This window comes from Pholcus phalangioides, unplaced genomic scaffold (genome assembly GCF_987345545.1).
Source record: "Pholcus phalangioides strain wild (caught in Gottingen) unplaced genomic scaffold, Ppha-v1.0 ptg000017l_1, whole genome shotgun sequence".
Classification (NCBI taxonomy): domain Eukaryota; kingdom Metazoa; phylum Arthropoda; class Arachnida; order Araneae; family Pholcidae; genus Pholcus; species Pholcus phalangioides.
Genome location: NW_028301610.1, coordinates 45454514 through 45475798, shown reverse-complemented (window position 1 = coordinate 45475798; position 21285 = coordinate 45454514). Strand labels below are relative to the sequence as shown.

Below are 21285 nucleotides of genomic sequence, written 5' to 3'. Positions count from 1 at the left end.
CCTCATTTATTTTAAAGTATAATTATTTTACTGAATAAACTCCTTTCTATAATATTTGTGCTTGATGTAATTTCTCTTCCACTATATTGATGATATATGCCGTCTTTTCACCTAAATTTGTACCCGTTCTGAACGACATTCTTGGATTACAAACCCATCGATTGGTCAAGATTGTGTCGTAATATAGGACATCAAAGTTCTCGAAGTTAAGAGTGAACGCCCAAATTTTGTTGACCTAATCGTCTTTTTCAACAGTCTGGTATGGGTAATAAATTTTTTTTATCAGGCGTATACGTTCACAGTGAATTTAAAGTGATAAATTTTGTCTAAATCAAAGTATTACTCTCAGCATTAACGCTCATATGGGTGAGAAATATTGAGTATTTAATGTGGTATGGGGGTTTCGTGACCTCGTTGATGTTCAACAATTCGATATGAGAGTTATCAAGTACCGATGTAATTTTGCTGAGACTCGTAAAATTCATGAAAAAACACGAAGAAATATACAGAGATATTATTTTATAACATTAAAGCTGAAGTATCTTCGCGGCAATAGGTTAATAAACAATAGAAAGATAGCGAGAAGAAACCTCGACGAAAAATCTTTTCATCGAAAATGCAAGTTTTATCGGAAAATAATTCTTTGAAACGTCGCGAATGATGAGTCCAAGGAAAAGTTTGAATGAGCATACGAAGAGTAAAATAATCGAATTCATATTTTATTATCTCACGGTAGTTAAAGTATTTTCTGTTAAAAAAGTTGATGAAAATGATACAACTGTGTCTTTTTTTTAAATCAAAAATCGGTAATTTGAAAAGGGGAAAAATCACGAAATCAAAGAAAATATGTCAAAAGGAATTAATGCATTGAAATAATAAAAGAGGTTTGTTAAGTCTCATCATATTGAACATCATTCGAAAATTACGTGAATACTTTATCCATTTGAACAATTCAGTTTTGAGAAACCATTATTCATCTCATCCATACACCATAAACCAAACATCTCTGTATTTGTTTCGTCTATCCATCTTTGATATTGCAATCATCTGTATCCATACTACCTTCTCTATTGTCGCTCTTGTTTGGGGGGTGGGAGAACAAATCAACTAGTTGACTAGCGCAAAGTTTAGGTTGAATCCTTTGAAACCACTGTGGAAATCTAAGAAAAACTAAAAGAACGACATGTATCCCATTTTGTTGAATTTGTGAAAATAATCTAAGAAGAATAACTTATATATATAAAAACTCATTTCGTTTTATAGTGTGATATCCGGAGTACTTTACGACAACAGCTGAAAAAATCATTTCATTTCGTTAAATCTTGGAATTTTATGTGAACGTAAAATTGTCTTGTTTCTCTTGCATTTTTCATCATAAATTAAGAATTTTCCCTTATATATTGTGTTTGTATGTGTTTTTTCTGTGTTTATTTTTTATTTGACATCAGTAATTTTGTCTTGTGTTTTTTTATATTTTTTTGTTAATTTTATAAATATTTTATTTATCCCTTAATAACAATGTAATTTTTTTAATCGTCGGCACAGGCATTTTTCTCTAGATGGTATATATGTTTCCCATAATTCAATTTTTTTTTTCTGTATATATAAAAATAATAAATTTAATTTCATTTGAAATAGAATATGTTAAAATTAGTAAAAGATAGTAAATTGAATGAGAGAAAACAGCTGAGAATTCGTCCATCTCGAGAAATTGAATATGTCGGAATGAAAGATTGGAAACCAAAAACTGATTTTGGAAAGCATTCACTGTGAGAACTTTTATGAAAGAAACAATGGATTCACACTGAATAGTTAGGGCGGAATAATGTGTTCAGTTGGTCATTCTAAGCGTGACCTTTGAAAGTAATAAGTGTCACTCACGTAGGTCACGTTCTAAGTCACGATATAACATGCGATTTAGAAACAGTAAAAAAAGGACTTTCATTTTGAAGTCTTGCTGGCTAAAAATTCCTAGTGGATTATTTTTATCATTTTTATGAGTTTTAACATTTTTTCATGTTATTTATCCCTTTTTTTATAAAAGTATTATTATTTTATTTAATACACACATGCTTCTGAGAAAATTGGTGCGAGAAAGAATAAAAGTTAAAATGTCATGTCCACTCTTTAGTTGATACCAGTCATATCGGATTCAGTAGTTTATTTTTAGCCTTTTGTTATTCTCATCACTATTCGAAAAAACACGCCTCTCGTTATAACAATGTCTGCTAAGGAACGTAAAATTCATGAAAAAAAAAAACTCTAATAAACATACAGATATAATATTTTATAGTACGTAAGCCGGAGTAACTTCCCGGATTGATAAACATTAGAAATCTTTTCAGCAGAAATGTAAGAAACATTCATATTTCATAAAACGCCAGGAAATGAATATTTTCTTAAGTTATGAAAATTTTATTCATTGAGACATGTCAGAGACACGGTTTTCATACCCAATTCAACGTAAATACAGTTTAACACTAGAAAGACCACGTCGATTTTTCATAATGAAGCATATTAATTGCTGAAATCCCGCTAGCATTTGTCATTTCCAGTGGAGATCGTGATAAGTACAGAGTTATGCAAGACGTATCAAAGGATAGCGCTGTGACGGCCCAGAGAAAATTTTTTAGCCGTGAAGAGACCAGGAAAGCCTTGATCGGGATCATCGTTGTGTCCGTGATTATCACGTTATCTAGCCTTGCATTGAATGTGTACGACGACCCCAGCTTCAAATTTAGAGGAAACTGTTCTCGTTCCCAACCTCTTGGTGATTGTGTTTTTTTCACGAAATGTAATACAATTTATGACATTCGTGTTTTTGTCAATAACACACCGACGATAAAAGGAATTAATTTAAATTCCAGACAAATGTATAAACTTATCGAGCATGCTATCGATATCTTGATATGAATAAATATTTAAACTGTATAAACTTGTAGTCTGTCTCATTTTTTGAACTACGCGTGAAATTTATTCACATGACATTTTAATTTAGAAATATATTATTTAAGAAATGTAAAATCTTCAAACGACAAAATAAACAATTTTAAGTAAATAAAAATAAAATAACAAAGATAATGAAAAAACGATATATAGATGAATAGTAACGATAAAAACATAAAGAAAATAAAATGTTGACACAAAGATAATAAAAATCAAATAGATAAACGATGAAACATTAAAAAATAAAATTTTGAATGATTGAAAAATAAACGAAATGAAAATAATATGATGACACTAAGATAATAAAAATCAAATAGATAAAATAAATAAAAATTAAAATTTTTGAATAAAAGTTTGAATAATTAAATATAGAATAAGTTGGAAAGGCTTGAATTAAAAAAATATATATATCAATGGAAATAAAGTGAACTAAAACAAGTGAAATAAATAATTTTTAAGTGGTTGTGAATGTAATATAAAAATAAACTAAAAATGAAAAAATAAGCTAACACTGAAAATAAAATTATGACACTAAGATAATAAAATCAAATAGATAAAATAAAGAAAAAAATAAATTTTCGAATATAAGTTTGAATAATTAAATAGAGAATAATTGGATAAAGTGAAATAAATAAATTTTTAAGTGTTTGAAGTGAATAAAATAAAAGCCATGAATAAAGTGACATAATGAAAAACTAAAAGTAGGTTTAAATTTAAAAAATAATATCAATGAAAATAAAATGTTCACACAAAGATAATAAAATCAAATAGATAATATAATAACGATGAAACATTAAAAAATAAAATTTTGAATGATTAAAAATAAACGAAATGAAAAAGATAATAAAATAAAGAAAATATTAAAAATTTTTGAATAAAAGTTTGAATAATTAAATATAGAATAAGTTGGATAAAGTGAAATAAATACATTTTTAAGTGTTTGAAGTGAATAAAATAAAAGCCATGAATAAAGTGACATAATGAAAAACTAAAATAGAAATAAAATAATAAAGTGCGGGAAGACACAATATCTTTCTTATTTATGTGGTATAAGAAGTGATGTCTAAAGAATAAGCTTTTTAAGGGTGTAGTTACAAATCTCGTTTCGTTATGGAAGGAAATATAGAAATGTTGACAATGAAAACTTGTGCGTGGTTTTTTTTTTGTGCATATTTTTGGTATCTAATCTCTTAAAGATCCAAAGACGATGGGTAAAAATAATAACGCTTGGAAAGTGAGCGTTTTTTTTGGATCATGTTTGGTTAACTTGGATATTTTTTTAATAAAAAGGCTCTTCTCGAAGCAGCATGATTTGAACACTAGTGGTTAATTAGCATCATCATCAACCACAAACGAACTATATCTTTTCAAACTTGAGATTTGAAAACAGCTAGAGAAAAATCTTGGTTAGTTTGGTGCCAAAATTGACATTTTCGCCGTAATTTGGCGACTTAATTTTTTCTCTTTTAAATTCATTTCTAATACAGCTTCATGTCCAAAGAGAAAATCGGGACGACATTTCATAAATTTTTTTATATAACGACATAGTGAATAATTTTCACGGAAGTTAAATATCGGTAGTGCTGCCATCTAGTATCGTCATCAACGTGGGTCACGTGATCGACCATCTTGAGAAAATTTTTAAAAATTTATTTAAATAAAAATGGTTCGTGGAAAATAATTGAAAAACAGTAGATATGGTTCAAAATATGCGCACTTTTCACCAATAACGCCGTGGACGATCGTCGATCACAGGCACATCAAAATTAGGAGCGACGTTCTTTAATACACTTCCTTAAACGTTCTACGTTTTATTATTTTTATATACTTATTTCATAAGGCCTTTGTCCAGCAAGCCTATTTGGTTCAGTGGTTAGCACACTATCCTGGAGAACGAAATAGTTTATCGGTTGTCATGGGTTCGAATCCCGATAGGGCATTGAAAAAGTTTTTTTCCAAATAAATAAGACCAACCGCCATTTTGAAAATAAATACGGTCGACAGGTATTCTGGTGCGAGATCCTGAAAATATATCCGACAGGTGATCTGATGCTATAAATTCGGCTAAAAAAGGAAGTCGGTCAAAAAACACGCGAAAACATTTCCGGTGGCGCCATCTGGTGGCGGAAATTGGCATTATCGCGGTCAAGCGACGCGTACACTACTCACATATTTACAATAATTGGGAGCTCATGTTATATTTGGGGCTCTGACTCAGGCCCCGCTAGCCTAAAACCAAAAATTTTGGTATTCAGGAATTAAAAATGCTTATCAAATTTTGATACGCATTTTAAATTTCAAAGTAGACCCATGCGTCACGAAGTTGACCATGCTGTTGATTTTGGGTCGCGGCTAAAAAAGGTTGAGAACCCTTGGTATAGGTGGTCCTTAATGAAATTGTAAACTATTGTTGAAATTACTGAAATTAAGGGCTATTGCTAATCAAAGTAACAAAAATGTGTTTCACGAAAAGACGTAGAAACGTGGTAACATTTCCTTGAGGGAAAATACAGGAAATTGGGATGCTTAATATACGAGATAATACAGGACATTGTACCAATTGTCACTAAAAACGTTGTCAAAGTCGTCTAAATCACCAATTATTGCTGAAATTGTTGAAAAATAACCAATGGGAAAAGTAAATGACGAAATCACAGTGTCTGTGTATGAATTGCACTTGAAATTTTTACTAGAATCGGAGATGTGAAGATAATTTATAGAATTTGGAATTTTTGAATTGTGTTATATACACGTCCTTTTCAAAAAATTAGAACACCCCAGAAATTTACGAGAGCAGCTCATGAAATGCTCAAGCTTGAAAGCCCAAATTAACAGTACGGTTGTTTTATTTGCATTTTCATCTTCTAAGAAATTCTCCTTGAGAGCATATCAGCGGCAAAAAATATACATAAAGTAGATTAAATGCGTTTTGAAATGCCAAATTACTTTTCCCTCTTTGTTTTAAAAAATTAGAAAACCCCGAAACTTTTTTCAAAATTTTTTATAACAGACTAAATACGGATTATCACATGAATATTTTCTTGCAAATTTACATCAACTTGATAGAATTCGTGTTTTGTTTTCTCTGGTTGTGTATGCAAACATAAAATGCTTCAATTTTTGTATTTCGGGTAGAAAAACGGGAAATTGCTAATTACATGTGTATTTGCTTGGACAGTATGAGAAAACGTGTGATGATATTGTACGAATACATTATACTGTGGCCATCTTTTGCCTTGACCATGAATTTTATGCATCAAGTCATTGAATTTATTTTTTCTAAGGCACAGGTCTGGATTGGACGATTGAACTTCAGTCATGAATCGCATCGTCGTTATTGTAGAGTCGATATCATCTGGTTTGCGATTGATCTGCTTTTTTTATTATTTTAGCACGACCCCCACATTTTCTTGACCAAGATCAGGTGAATCATCATCAGATATCACGAAACCACAGAAGTATCGATGAAATTGATGGACACATTACCGAATTCTTTATCCAATCCGCGTTTTCGTTCTTCAAATGGAGTCTTCAGCTGCTGGAACCAAAACAATAGAGACTAATGAATCAGAAGACTTCTCTACATGGAGGTTTACATTACGTACTCTGTACCTTTGGACGGCAGAAGTTGAAGACTAGTGTGAAGATGGAAATTTCATTTGCCATCAAGATTTTTCCAATGTGATTTGCTACAACATCGATACAGTTTCTTGGATAGGTCAAAGTTTTGATGCATAAAATTCATGATCAAAGCCAAAGATGGCCACAGTATAATACATTCGTACAATATCACATGCGTTTTCTCATATTGTCCAAGCAAATACACATTTAATTTTGCGTTTGCAGAAATTTCCCATTTTTCTACCCAAAATGCGAAGATTGAAATATTCTAAATTTGCATACATAAACCAGGGAAAACATATCTCGTCAACCATCTGTCGTAGAGGTATAATTCCAATTTAAAAAAATGCTTAAAAGGCATTCAAAAATCACCCTGTACTAGTTTTGAGAGTGATGATACAGTGTGTGACAAAATAATAAATCTAAAATTTTATACGATACTCTTGTCTTCTAACTTCCAATTAAAAAGTTGTTGCCCTTTATCTCCTGAAGCCAACAGAAAAAATTTCATGTTTCCAAGTGCAATATTTGCTATGATAGTTGAATTCATAAATCGGAGGAAAGAACAGCAAAAACTAACGGACAACACTCCTTTCCCTAATTTATGTTGTCCTTTCCCAAATTTTCTCGCCGGTTTTTGAATTCAAAAATATCTCAGCGAATATTGCACTTACAAACTTGGAATGTTTTTGTTTGCCTCAGGCGAGACAGGGAACAACTTTCTAATTAAAAGTTAGAGGACAAGGGAGGAGGATCGTTTAAAATTTAGATTTTTTTTATTTTGTTACTCAATGTATTTTCACTCTCAATACAGTGTGAAGGGTATTTTTAAGCACTTTTTGAGCATTTTTGAAACTGAAACTATACTTCAACGACGGACGGTTGAGGAGATAAAAACTGCGTTAGCACTTCAGGACATACCCTGTACAAATTCCATTTAAAAAATAAATACATTCAGTTCACTGAATTTTTTAAATTAAAAATTTATCCTACAAATTTTCAGCACGATATGAATTCTGGTGCCAAAAAAAAGTAGTACAGAGCAATCCCATGTAACGTATTTACATGCATCGCAATGTAATTATACGTAATTATTAAATACATCGCAATGTAATTATACGTAATTATTAAATACATCGCAATGTAATTATACGTAATTATTAAATACATCGCAATGTAATTATACGTAATTATTAAATACATCGCAATGTAATTATACGTAATTATTAAATACATCGCAATGTAACTTCTGAACGTAGATCTTTATTAATACTGGAGGTAGGGGCCCAGTAGTTTTCTGCAGTTTTAGGCCAGGGCGTCTTAACTATTTTGGGGCCCCACTGATTTTTTGTATTTTGGGGAGGGAGAGAGGAGAGGGATCCAAACCCAAATCATTTGATTGACCTACAGTACGCCTTCAATGCAATTAAGTGGCTTGCGATACATTTACAGTTCACTTAAGCGGCCCATATCATTTTTATAGATCACTCTAAGTGACTCGGAACTCATTCCCAGATCACTGAAATTGCCTTTGCACATTTTCGTATCACTCAAGTAGTCCGGCGGTACACTTTCAGATCACCTGAGTGGCATGAGGCACATTTCCAGACAACTCAAATGGACCCCGACGCGTTTCAAAACCAATGAAGTGTCCCGCACACTCTAAAAGGTTGATCACGCTTGATTTATACGACAGCTAACAAACACACTAACTGTATTAGACTAGTGCAGCGTTTCTCAACCTATAGTCCGCAACGATGGCGCAGGTGGTCGGCCGGCAGACTTGATAAACTAATTCTAATTGAATGAAATACTAATCAATTGATATCGATAATATCTTATGGGTTCCTAATAAAAAATTAGATTCCCCTTACTTAGGATAATCATAGCTGATGGGAAAAAATACGGGAAATTGCGATCCTAAATACTAATAAATTGTAGCCAAAAAAATGCAATTTTCAAAAAAAAAATTTAAATTATTGCTGAAATTGCTACTGCAGAGACAAGTGAAGCACGGTGAATGAAATCACCGTAAACAATAATTGTATTCACGAAATAACTAACTTTCATCACATGACCACGAGAGGTGACCACATTTCATTACCGAAAATACTGAAAATTAGAATCTTAATTAAAGTAAAAAACGGGCCATTGCCAATTTTATTACCAGAAATGTTGCCATAACTCAACAAAATCAGCAATTTTAGCTAAAATTTCTGAAGAATTATTGATTGATGGAAAATGAACGGCTACTGGAAATTGCAATGAATTGAAATATAGCTCAGCAAAAAATATGTGGAGCAATACACAAATATATGTGATGGAGAATGTAATGTACAAATTATAGCCATAATTATTATATAATTTATAGGTCATGAAAATAATTTTCATTCACAATTTTATTGAGGATTCTAAATTCAAATGAGCTTCGTTGAAAACACTGGAAAATTCTGTAACCGAAGTTAAAATGGCGAAAATTACTAGAATGTCCAGTAAAATACGGGACATATAGTCATTCTACTCTTTTTGTAAATTATTGGTCCGTCGAATTCTTTAAGACCGTGTTTCTCAACCTTTCTGAACCCAAGGACCAGTAGAATGTCTGAAAAAATTCGACGGACCATTTGTGTCCCGTATTACTGGACATTCTTTGAATTTTGGTTCCGATTTTTTTATAAAATAAATATTGAAAATTTGTAATATTTACTAAGATCATGAATACAGTGTTTTATACAAATACAACGCCACAACAGGCAAATTACCCAACGAGGTGGCTGACTTAAGACATCATGGATCCCTGAGCCATTTTTTGGAGGCCCTACCCACTACTGCTACACCACACATGCACCCCCCCCCCCTCCGCGAAACCCCCCAAGCAATGTGCGTGCACGTGTAGTGCAACCTGACGTAAAGTTTGTTTCTGTGTAATGCTTGTTATGTGTAGTGCTGCCATCTGCCACCAGTTTTTCTAACTATGAGTGAAGTGTTATGATTGAATGATTTATCGTTGTAGGACTGTTGCTCTCTGTGGCGAGACTTTTTAACGGGGAGATCGGCTCGCATTTGCGCCTTGAAGTTGGGAACCACAGAAAACCAACTTCAGCCGACCACCGCTGTGGGGTTCGAACCCGGATCCTCGCATCGCGAGTCCGTCACTATAACCACTTGACCACCAGAAGAAGTCTCTCTTCATAAATCGGTGACTCTAGTTAGAAACGCTAGACTTGTGTAACAATTTTTCTCGCGATTAAGTATACCAATACCTAGTACAAAACCTAGTTTGCAGTTTCACAATCGGTTCTCGACTGAATATTATAGAACTTCACACAAATTTTATATATACTAAAAAGAAGGATGTTACAATAAAAAAAAAATACATGTGCCCTGGTGAGTTATGTTCAATAGAAGAAAGAAACCTAAACGGAAAAATATAGGTGGTCGCAGTGGCATATTTCCAGGAAGGCTTAGCGGACTATAGCCCAGGGTGGAAAGTTCAGAGACGGTGAATTTGAGTGTATGAGAAGCCGAGAAAATTAGTGGAATGGGAGAAGGGCAGCAAAAAGAGAGAGTTTGTATATAAACCTAAATAAATCTACCTCTGCCGAGCAGTGCCGACTCAACACATGGGCCTACTCGGCACGGCCCTGGGGCCTAAAGAGCAGAAATAGCCTCATAAAAATGAGTTAAAATTTTTGAGAGTATATATACACCAATTAACGTATATATATATACAGGGTGGGCAAAAAGTCTTTAGAAACATTAAAAATAAATAAAAACCGGAAAAATAACCGAAATAAGAAAATATTGAAATCAATCAATCATATTGATTTGCCGCCTGGCAGTCGAGTGGTTAGGGAACTAGCTTCTCACTGTGCAGGTCTGGGTTCGAATCCCGGTTCGGGCATGGATGTTTACTAACACTAACAAATTCCCTGGACGGATCATGCTGATCCCTTGGGAATACGTGTGGATCACGTTATTATTATATTGAAATTAATCGCTCATATTGAAATTAATCGCTCATATTGAAATCAATCAATCATATTGAAATTAATCGCTCATATTGAACTCAATCAATCATATTGAAATTAATCGCTCATATTGAAATCAATCAATCATATCCAGTTCAATCACTCATATTGAAATCAATCAATCATATCCAGTTCAATTACTCATATTGAAATCAATCACATCAGTTCAATCAATTATATCGAATTTTTAACATGGGTAGTATGGGTTATGGGAGTTTTCTTTATAGAAAGATCAAAAAATAAACCCAACTTTTTTTCCAGCGGTAAAATATTTTTTAGAATGAATTGAACTTTTAAACAAATCTCGTGAATTTAAGCTATATATACACATGAAAGAATACTTTCCACTTCTCTGTCTTTGATTCTAACGTGTGTAGATGTTTTCTTTCCTGAACAGCCTAATAACTATTTTTAATGAATAAGTTGAGATTCGGGTGACAAGCAGCATTCTTCGTCTTTTTATGAAAACTTCAGTACCAAGAAAATTAATTGCCAAAGAATTCTAAATCTCTCGCAAATACAAAAGTTGGGATTTATTTTGAATTTATTTGCATCTTCTTCTTTAGTTGAAATTCTGAGAGCATTGTCAACGTTATCAAAAGATGTTGATTAGTGAAATACTGCAGCAGTGCAGCAATTGAACATTTGTCCCACATTTGTCTCATCTGAATCACGAAATCCAACGAATTTTGTCATGTTTCTACGTCATATCTTTAATTTTTTAAGCCCATTTTCAGGATTAACAATAAACTCCAGGCCAAATCTCGCAGGTATGTGATTTTCGAAATCAGCTTTATATTATACATATATATAGCGAAATCGTGAAAGAGTGAGACCGTGTAAAAAGCGAGGGATACGTGTAATTTCATCCCATACCAACAAATCACCGTTGTGTTACCTTTGATATTTCAGACCCATTCGATGGATTGTTCCGATTGCCGGTTCTATCCATTTCAGAATAATCCTTCAGTCATTTTGGCTTTATGTTGCACACATAGAAGCAGAGGTCAAGGGGACGCGAAACATTGGCTGTTTCGCGTAGAAAACATTATCTCTTTAGACCTATGATACATAGCACGTTGAGCTCACGTGCATTCCACTGGCAGATACTACGTGTTATTACGGTCATATAGCGGGGTTCAGATGCCACGACTGACCTTGGATGACCTTGCTTTTCTCTCTAGTGAGCATCTCTTTTGTCACCAAGTTGTATGCAGAGTAGCTCTTATAGGAAAAACGTTTTGTGGACCGCTCTGAGCTCCCGAAAGACATCCGACTGCGACTGGACTGCTTTCAGTTCCCTTATCGCTCACTATTATTTATGTTCCTCTTGAAGTTCAAATGATGTCTTTGCGACATAGTTGTCACACGCAAAAGTCAAGGAAGTAATTTTGCAATAAATTAATTACTCTCAACGTACGGGAGCAAAAGAATTACGAATGCGCTGTTTCCAATCGGAAACCAAATTTGCGTATTCTGCACCAGTGTTTCTCAACCGCCGGAATGCGGCCCGGGTACTGGGCTATGCCATTGGTTAAACCTGGCCATGAGTGGTTCACTGTTTCATTTTTCCTCATTTATTATGCATTAGTCGTGTGTGTGACCGAGTCTTCCACAAACAAAAAAAAAGTCAACCGGGCCGCGGGCTTCCAAAGGGCGAGAAATACTGTTCTGCACCATGCACCATGCCTTTTTACAATAGACACTCAATCATTTGATACCATGGAGCTTGATTTGACACACACACTGCACTGGCATGCAAAATTGAAGGATAATTGATAAAATTCGGTATGTCCCGAAAAAGTACATGCTTAGCATAAGGCAATTACAATTTTTTTTTCTTAACTTTGTATTATTTTTATATTTTTTTAACCATTTCCTTATGCTAGTATAGTCATTTACAGCCAAATCTAATTAGCAAACATCGGCAATCATTACTGCAAACAATTGCAGTAATTTCCAATAAGTGATTCAATAATTTTTCATATTCTTTCGAACTTAACCTACGTTGAACGATTTAAAATTATTAATTGCGATAACAGGCTCATCTGATGGGAAAGTAGTCTAAAAAGTAATAATTTATATTTGTATAGATTTTTTGGGGTTTTGAAAAAAAATTCCATCACCGAAATAATTTAATTCAATTTCTGATTTTATCTTTTTTAGTAATTTTATTAATTTAATTATGAATTCAAATTAATTTTTTATTTAGTAGTATTTAGATTGAAATCAGCCACTCGTCATTTGCGTTCATTTTCTCCATTATTTAAAGCTAGTTAGTTTTCTAAATTGCATTATTGTAGTGAATAAAGTTTTTCGAAACTTTAGAGAAATGCAGATGAAAATACCGCTAGATAATTTGAATATGATTGAATGAGAATAACGTATAGATCAATTTCTGTTGTTACAGCCACTGAAATGTTCATGTGTGATTCCTCTGATGATCTTTCGTCATCGACTACTTTGATTCATATTTATAAAAGGTCGCGTATTTACTGTGTATATAACATTTAGGTGCTTTCAGGTTTTCAAATTTATTATTTTTGCCCACAAAATTTTGTATTTTTCGGTCTTCGCTTGTCTCGGGCAAAGTTATTGATTAGATTATTGTTTAGTTTGATGTTATTGCTATGATCTCTGCAGAAACATTGTGTTCAAAATTTTTGCAAAATTCCTGACAATTTTTGCTGTGCATTTTCGGGTAATTGGTACGGTAGAAAATATTAAAAAAATACAGATTTTATGAAAAAGAAGCATCATGCGTATTTGCAGATGAAATTTGGTCATCAAATTTTGCTGAATGCATAACGTTCTACTTAAATAGCAGAACATGGAAGGTAGTCAAAATTAGAAAAGAAATATTTCCGAATTTCTGCGGTATGGTTGGAGTCTCCGTAACCATACTGATAACTGTAACTGCCTTTTTTAAATACTCGAGATTTTAATGTGAAAAATAAAATTAAAATTCCAATATGCTAACCTAACATCAGCGATACACCAAGTAGAACATAGTCCTGAAATATTTGTGACTTAAATTTCTAAAATAGAACTTCAACTAACTCAGTAGTGATTCAAGCAAAGCATTTGAAACTTATTGAACACAAATAGGTAAAGTGATATGCCTGGACTTATTTTGCAGACTGATTCAAACAACGCGGTCAGAAATTTGGATAATACAGTATTTTCTACCTAAGGAATTTGCAGAGCTACTGGGCTTGAAACAAAAAAGTTAAGACATTAGAAAATTCTGAATAGCTTTTGAAGAGGTTAATCAAAAAATCCCATAATTTCCAGCTGTAAAGTGATTAATGAACACATGAAAATTAAAAGATTCGGGTTCGGATTTTTCAATTCTCAAATACTATAAAATTTTATGCGTCTAAAGCCGGGATTACAGTATAAAATTTTTAGAAAAGTTCTTTTATAAAATTTGAAAAATGTAACAAGAAGCGAATCGGTTACATTCAAACGAATGTAACCAATAGGTTTATTGGTTGTTTTATTCAAGTTTTGTAAAAGAAATTTTATGAAACTTTTATAGTGTAATTACGGCATAACTGGGTTCGAGTTTTTGCTCTACCGGCACCAGAAGTAGTTATAACATATTTTAACACAAACTGCTGGCAGGCATTACATATGCTAATGTTTTCAATTGAGCTTCTTTCTAAAAACTGAGTTTTTGTCAGATAAGTAACTTTTCTTTAGTATCTCTCAACACTAAGGTGTTACTTTAAGAGTGTTACTAAAGTCATACTTTAACGGGAGGATTTATTATTAGAATGATTTAAAGACATTTTATGGCGCAAATATAAATTTCAGTGATTTTCTTTTTGAAAAAGTTTCAGTGATTTTTTGTTGTTGAAATTAAAATTCGAGAAAAAATAACCAACAATTAAAATTTTAAATGCGCTCGTCAAATTGAATAAAAATATCCATAGTACTGGAGGAAAAAAAAATTGAGTGCATAAAATGAACAGAAAAATTTTCCTTGAAGGAAGGAAATTTTTTCTATAAGAAAGCATGGGAGGCCCAGATCGTGCACCAACCCTCTTAATTGTATAATTGATGAGAATAATTGCTGACTTGCGCAGAGATGACTACATAAAAGTTCAAAAGAATCTCCTAGATTTGAAAAGCGGAGAAGAAAAAGATGTCACACACAAATAAATATCTATCAGTGTGTTGAATATCTAAATTTTTGCCATTAATAATTTTAATTGAGAATTTTTAACGCACCTTTCAGTCCAAAAATTGTTATCGGCAATATCATTTATTGTTATTTTACTTAATTAAAGCGATGCATTATATACCCACTTTACTCAAATACAAGATAAATTTTGTAAAAGTTTTACATGACAGAGAAAATGTATGGGGTATTTGAAATCAGTAGAAAAAAGTATATTAGAAACAAATAATAGTTTGTAGACAATTTTTTCCACGACTTGAATTTTGCGAACTTGTGTGATTAGCTGAATGTTTTCAGCTATAAATTGAAAAATAATATTTTAAGGTAACCAAAGAAAAGTCGAATTTAAAATTCGAATCTTCTTCAATTTTATTTCCATTATTGATCATTATTAATTCAGCGAATTAAATACAATCAGTGATTCAAAACTTACATGACAAGAATTAAATTTTAAGTGAATTCGTGTAACTTTCTCAGTATCCAACGCGCATGTAAAATTTATTGAAATTATTGATCACAAAAACACATCCTAGAAATCCACCTTTTCCAGTAAGTTTCTAACTACGTTTCTGTATCATCATTTTTAGAAAAATAGTTGTTTTTTAAAAAAAAATATATTAATTGTTACCGAAGTTTTTCAAATCGTGGACGTGGTAAAAATTGTGGTGTTTGTCTTTTCCCGAATCCGTGAAATAGACGAAGGTCACCAGATGGCGGGAGCGGATGGAGCTTTCGGATAGAAAAGTAGCACCTATAGAATATTTACATCATGTATCGATCTTCATGCTCAACAAGAACATTTACAGCGCCATCTTTATCTCTGATTCTCAGGAATTCACCTCTTCTTAAGCTGAAAAAATAACAAAAATAAATGAATTAATTAAAAAATGATAATTTGAAATATTTCATGACAGAACTGGATAAAATTGCGAAAAATATTCGGGAATTCCTTTTCAGTTTTTTGTAGATATTCAAGATTAAAGATTACTATAAATACACTAAAATTGTGAAGTCTTTTTATAAATAGAATTTTTTTGGAGATGAATAGAGGGATCGCGAGCGAAACTTGAATTTTTTCCGGAGATGAAACGTAATAAACCGATGAACAGTGAAATGGGGAGAGACCCCATTTCCGTTCATTTTTATGGTCCATCGTAAATAACTATACGATTAAAATTTTATTCCTGAGAAATGCCATTTTCCCGGAAAAAATTTAATATCCTGAATACCGTGTGAGACCGTAGTAGAAGAAATATAATAGGCTCCGGATACGAATAATCTCAAAGGCGAAATCTCATTGGTGGAAGCAATTTCTACCATAAAAAAGAGGCTTTTTCTCCCATTTCCTTCAATTTTCACCGCTAGAAAATTCACATACATCAATTAAACTTAGTTATTGTCATAAAATAAGAGATAATAAAATTGGGTTTTTTTTTCTGTCTATGTGTGTATGTTCTCTATACAAATCTACTATTTTAGACCGATCGTCACCAAATTTTGCATACATACGAAACAGGAACCGGATTGAACGATAAGCTACTTTAAAAGTTCATCAGAGCAGCGAAAATGCCCGAAATGGGTGAAAAACCGTTGGACAACAATGGTTTTTGGGCCTTAGCAATGATTTTCGAAATGTTTACTTTGGATAGCGTGGTTCCCTAGCAATGCGTTTCAGACATATATATGCCTTTACAATGGTTTGTCACTTATTTAATGCTGCCAGTATTATATGTGATAGTTTATTCCTTTATAATGGTTTGTCACTTTTTCAATCTTCCCAGTAATTTAAGATAACCCGGGCAGCACCGGTATTATAGCTAGTAATAGATATTTTAAGGCACATAGATGCAAAACAAAAATTAAATTTACTAATTACATGGGGGCTTGCAAAAATAAAATCATGAAAAATTGTTGGGAACTTTAAACTATTTCTGATATATATTGGAACACTAATATAAAATATTAGAATATAAGAAATTTTTAACAAAAATTGATTTGATAATTACTAAAAAAAGTTCTAAAACACGCATTATATATATTCTCTCTTCTCATCCTTTCTAATTCATAATTAAATCTCTATGGCTCATCCCCATAAAAACGTATCAAATTTTTTTTTTGCAAAAACGGATATAAATTGGTACTGTTTATATATTTTAAATGGAACAATACATCAATCAACACAGCAATTTAATTAATTAGAGTGGATTTTTTAATTAGCTAAAATAGTTAATTAAGGGCGAAATATACCGTTTGCCTTTATTCTACTGTTAAATATAAACAGATAAAGTCTTATTCAGCAAAGCAGAATACTTGTTTATTTGAATTTTACTTCCACTTTCCTCAATTTGGGGCGATTTTACAAATCTACGAACACGTAAAATTCAAGCAGCTCTCAAAAAATGACCCGACAGGGAACCGACTCTTTCTAGTTAAAAAAGATTTGTACTTATGTAGCGGTGCAGTATTTTGCATTGAAATGACAGTACAAGAAGTAATTTTTAAAATATTGAAAAAAAGAGAGAAAAGAAATTGGTACAATGGGGATTTTTACCATGTACATTCAAATATACACGGGACACTAGATGGTTAACTTCTTAATATTTTTTTTGCAATGTTTGTATAATTGTACAGCTTTTGGCATGAAGAAAAAATATAGTCTACGTATATCTTTTAAAAATTTAGTTATTAAAAATTCAAGGCTGATCAAATTTACAAAATAAAAAAAGAAGATGGTGGTAAGAAAAAGAGTTATGATGAGATGATAGTGAAAATGATAGGAGAATGCTATTGTTAGGTATGATTGGAAACTCTAGGAAACGTAACTATGCATAAAAGTTTTGAGTGAGCTAAAAATTTTAATTTTTTGCTTGCATGTATCACAGTATCTCTCAAAAATGGTTTCCTACAGCTACTAAGAAAAACACCTAACAAAAACTAGAATCCTTTTAGTCAGAAATTCATTTTACATGCCCCACTGGTGACCATCAGTAGGTCACCGTACTGTCGCCATATTCAAGAGTTTAAGCGCTTTCATACCTATTAACATGATGGAAAAGCTCAAAAACTATGCTCCAGTAAAAATGTCATTAAAAATATTATTAGATTATTTTTCATGAATGAAATATTTATGTGAATGGATCTCAAATATTTTTCTTCATTGGATGAACCGAACATTTTTATATTTATTTTCACCAATTTTTATTCAATTATATTGATGCCATGCTATTTTATCATGCACGCACGTTAAATTCTTGATGAAAAAAAAAGTATTGAAGATATTTTTAAAATTGTGGTGGTCGAGTGGTTATAGTGACGGACTCTCGATGCGAGGATCCGGGTTCGAACCCCATAGTGGTGGTCGGCTGAAGTTGGTTTTCTGTGGTTCCCAACTTCAAGGCGCAAATGCGAGCCGATCTCCCCGTTAAAAAATCTCGCCACAGAGAGCAACAGTCCTACAAGGATAAATCATTCAATCATAACACTTCATTCATAGTTAGAAAAACTGGTGGCAGATGGTAGCACTAGACATAACAAGCATTACAGAGAAACAACAAAACTTCACGTCAGGTTTCACTACACGTACACGCACATTCCCGTATGTACCGATTCATTGGGGGGTTCCGGGGGGGGGGGTGGGCGGGGCGCATGAGTGGTGTAGTAGTAGTAGGTAGGACCTCCAAAAAATGGCTCGGGAATCCATGATGTTCTTAAGTCAGCCACCTCGTTGGGCAATTTGCCTGTTGTGGCGTTGTATTTGTATAAAATATGCATTCCAAATCTTAAATAAATCAGTGGTAAATTATAATTTTTTATGATATTTCTGCTGGAGCATGATTTATAAAGCCGATGATGGTATGAAATCCCTGAACTGTCTACGGTTCAAACCCCGCGAAAACGTATTTTGAAAACATTTCTATTTTACAAATACGTACACCAATGTAAATTGGTGCTTTAGCATATTTTTAATTGAAACAATACATCACAATCGCAAGTTAATTAATTAGTTTTTTAATTAATTTGCCATGGCTTTAACCATTGGAATTTGCATATTGTATTTTGTATATTTGCAAATTGTATATTTTGCCTGGAATTTAATGTTATGTAGAAAAAGATAACATCTTGCTTAGCAAAGTTGAACAGATCGTACCTTGCATTTTATTTCCGATTCCTTCAATTTGATGCGACTTTATAAATCTTCGAACACAAAATTTCATCAGCTTTCAAAAAATGACACCGACAAGGAATCAACTCTTTCTGGATAAAAAAGTGTTGTACTTTTCATTATATTTTGTACTGAAATGACATTAAAAGATGTGCTTTCTAAAATAATAAAAATACTGGGAAAGAAATTGGTATAATGGGCTTTTTGACCATGTATTCCGTGTGCATTCAAATGTATACCAGACTATAGAGGGTTAAATGGAATAGTAGATTCTTAAAAGCACCGTGAGTAAATAAAGAGTTTAAACTAACAGTATATAGAAAATTGCTCATAATTTCCGCTGCCATAATTTTTTGAGTGGAAGTGGTAAAAAGATATTTAAATTACAAATATTTAAAGGCTAATATTTAATTCTTGCTGATAGTTTAATTAATTAATTCTGCTGGCCAAATCACAAAAAAATCTAGTCACCAGAAAAAAATTTTAGTGCCAAAAATTAGTGCCAAAATAATGCTTGTTTTGGTTTTTCAGGGCAAAGTGACCCTCTTTCATGTTGGCAGATAGGCTGCTATAAATTCCGATCATTTTGTGCTGCTCCCAGCCTGCAATTTAGTAACTACACGAAGAAAATTTTAGGTTCAATACCCATTTTTTAGTCGCCGTGGCAACCTGGCGCCTGGGATTTGTCCTTCCCTGTTGATAGTTACATGTCCTTGTATGATGTGCTACCTTTTTCTTGCCTTTTCATATCTTATCACTTTAAATCATAACCAAAATAGTCATTTTCTTACTTTTGAGCTGACGCAGTTATATTTTGAAGATTTTTCCTGCCCATTATTGTTTTTTTGGAAACAGGTATTTTATTGAAACTGATTTTTTGCATCGAATGACTGATTTTACATTTATCTATCTTCATAGAAAAAAAAAATTCCTTGTATATTCAATCTTTGTGTAATATTTGTAAGAAACTACGTGAATCTCTACGGTAATTAGAAATAATTTTTGGCCATATCCGCTTATCCTCTTCCTTGTTCTATGTAATTTTCGCAGCATAATCACAGAAGGAAAAATTTCAGGTGGCCATCTAGAAATCGCCTATCGCAGGAAAATTGCAATTTTTATTGTTAGTCTCAGATGAGTGCTACAAAAAAACAATCCCATTCCTTCTTTTTCAATCCAATCTCGTTTTTATGATCCCAGTACGATCCGAAATTGGTATTTTTTTTTTCCGGATTTCTCCAAGAATGTAACGGAATGGATTTCGTACCGAGATATCTATCTGAGTACTCTATTGGTTTTTATAACCACCAGGGATTCCTTTCTTCCAATTGCAATGAATATAAGTTATAAAGACATACTAAATACAGTAGCTCCTGTTTGTAGGGTGAAATTTCCTGCTGCGAATATTTTTGAGAGAAAATAGGAAGAAAAACAATAAATGTTGCTTACTAAAATAAAACTGGAAACATATCTGTTAAGGCAGGGTTTTCTGAACCGCCGGGCCGTGTCTGAGTTCTGACACTAGTCACACCGGGCCGTGAGTAATTCAGTTTCATTTTCACATTAATTTCTCGTTAGTTGTGTGTGTGACGAGCCTTTCACTTGCACAATAGAGATTTGACGTCGGCTTCCAAACGTTGAGAACCCTTGTTTTGTTTATATGACGCTTAGAACCGATGTTACGTCCACTTTAGTGTTGCGTTTTTACATACGAGAAATCCGAAATAAAAACTTTAAAAGCGTTTCACGAAGAATATTTTCAACATTTTACTTGAGTTTGAAAAAAATATGATTTTCAAAAATCAAATAATTGCATCTTATAAAATCTTGATATGATATTCTGCCATATATTTTTAAGGTTATGAACTGAAATCCCCGAGGTCTATCACATGTATTTATCTAACTGTAGTGATTTATACACGATATTTGCCAAATGAAATTTCAAAAATTTCACACATACATCAACAGATTTGAGTGTAACTTACCATACAATTTTTTGAATTTCGATTCATAATCTGCATCATTATTAGTCAAATATACTATAAAAAATAACAAAATATTTCATTTATAGAATTTTTTGCAATCGTGTTGCGAATATTACATGAATTTTTATTAACATTTGACATAAAATGACTTTTTCATTGAAAATGACATAAGTAGTCCAAAATTTATTATTTTTTCACCATTTGGAGATATTTTCTATCAAAAATTTTTATTAAAGTTCACTTCATTACCATTTTACAGAAAAGTGAACGAGAAAGATAGTCGGATACCTTAAAAAGTTTCACAAACTTGAAGATCTCACCTCGATTGAATAAAATCTGTGTTCGACGATAATC

General features: G+C 32.5%; 1 long non-coding RNA gene across 1 annotated transcript; it reads right to left on the bottom strand.

Moving 5' to 3' along the window:
• Window positions 1-15503: 15503 nt before the first annotated feature.
• On the bottom strand, window positions 15504-20989 carry LOC149073509 (uncharacterized). The gene is made up of 3 exons (XR_016194397.1): window positions 20932-20989; window positions 18932-19038; window positions 15504-15634 (listed from the first exon to the last, which is right to left on the bottom strand). It is a non-coding gene; the product is annotated as an uncharacterized LOC149073509 (long non-coding RNA).
• Between the last annotated feature and the right edge of the window lie 296 nt (window positions 20990-21285).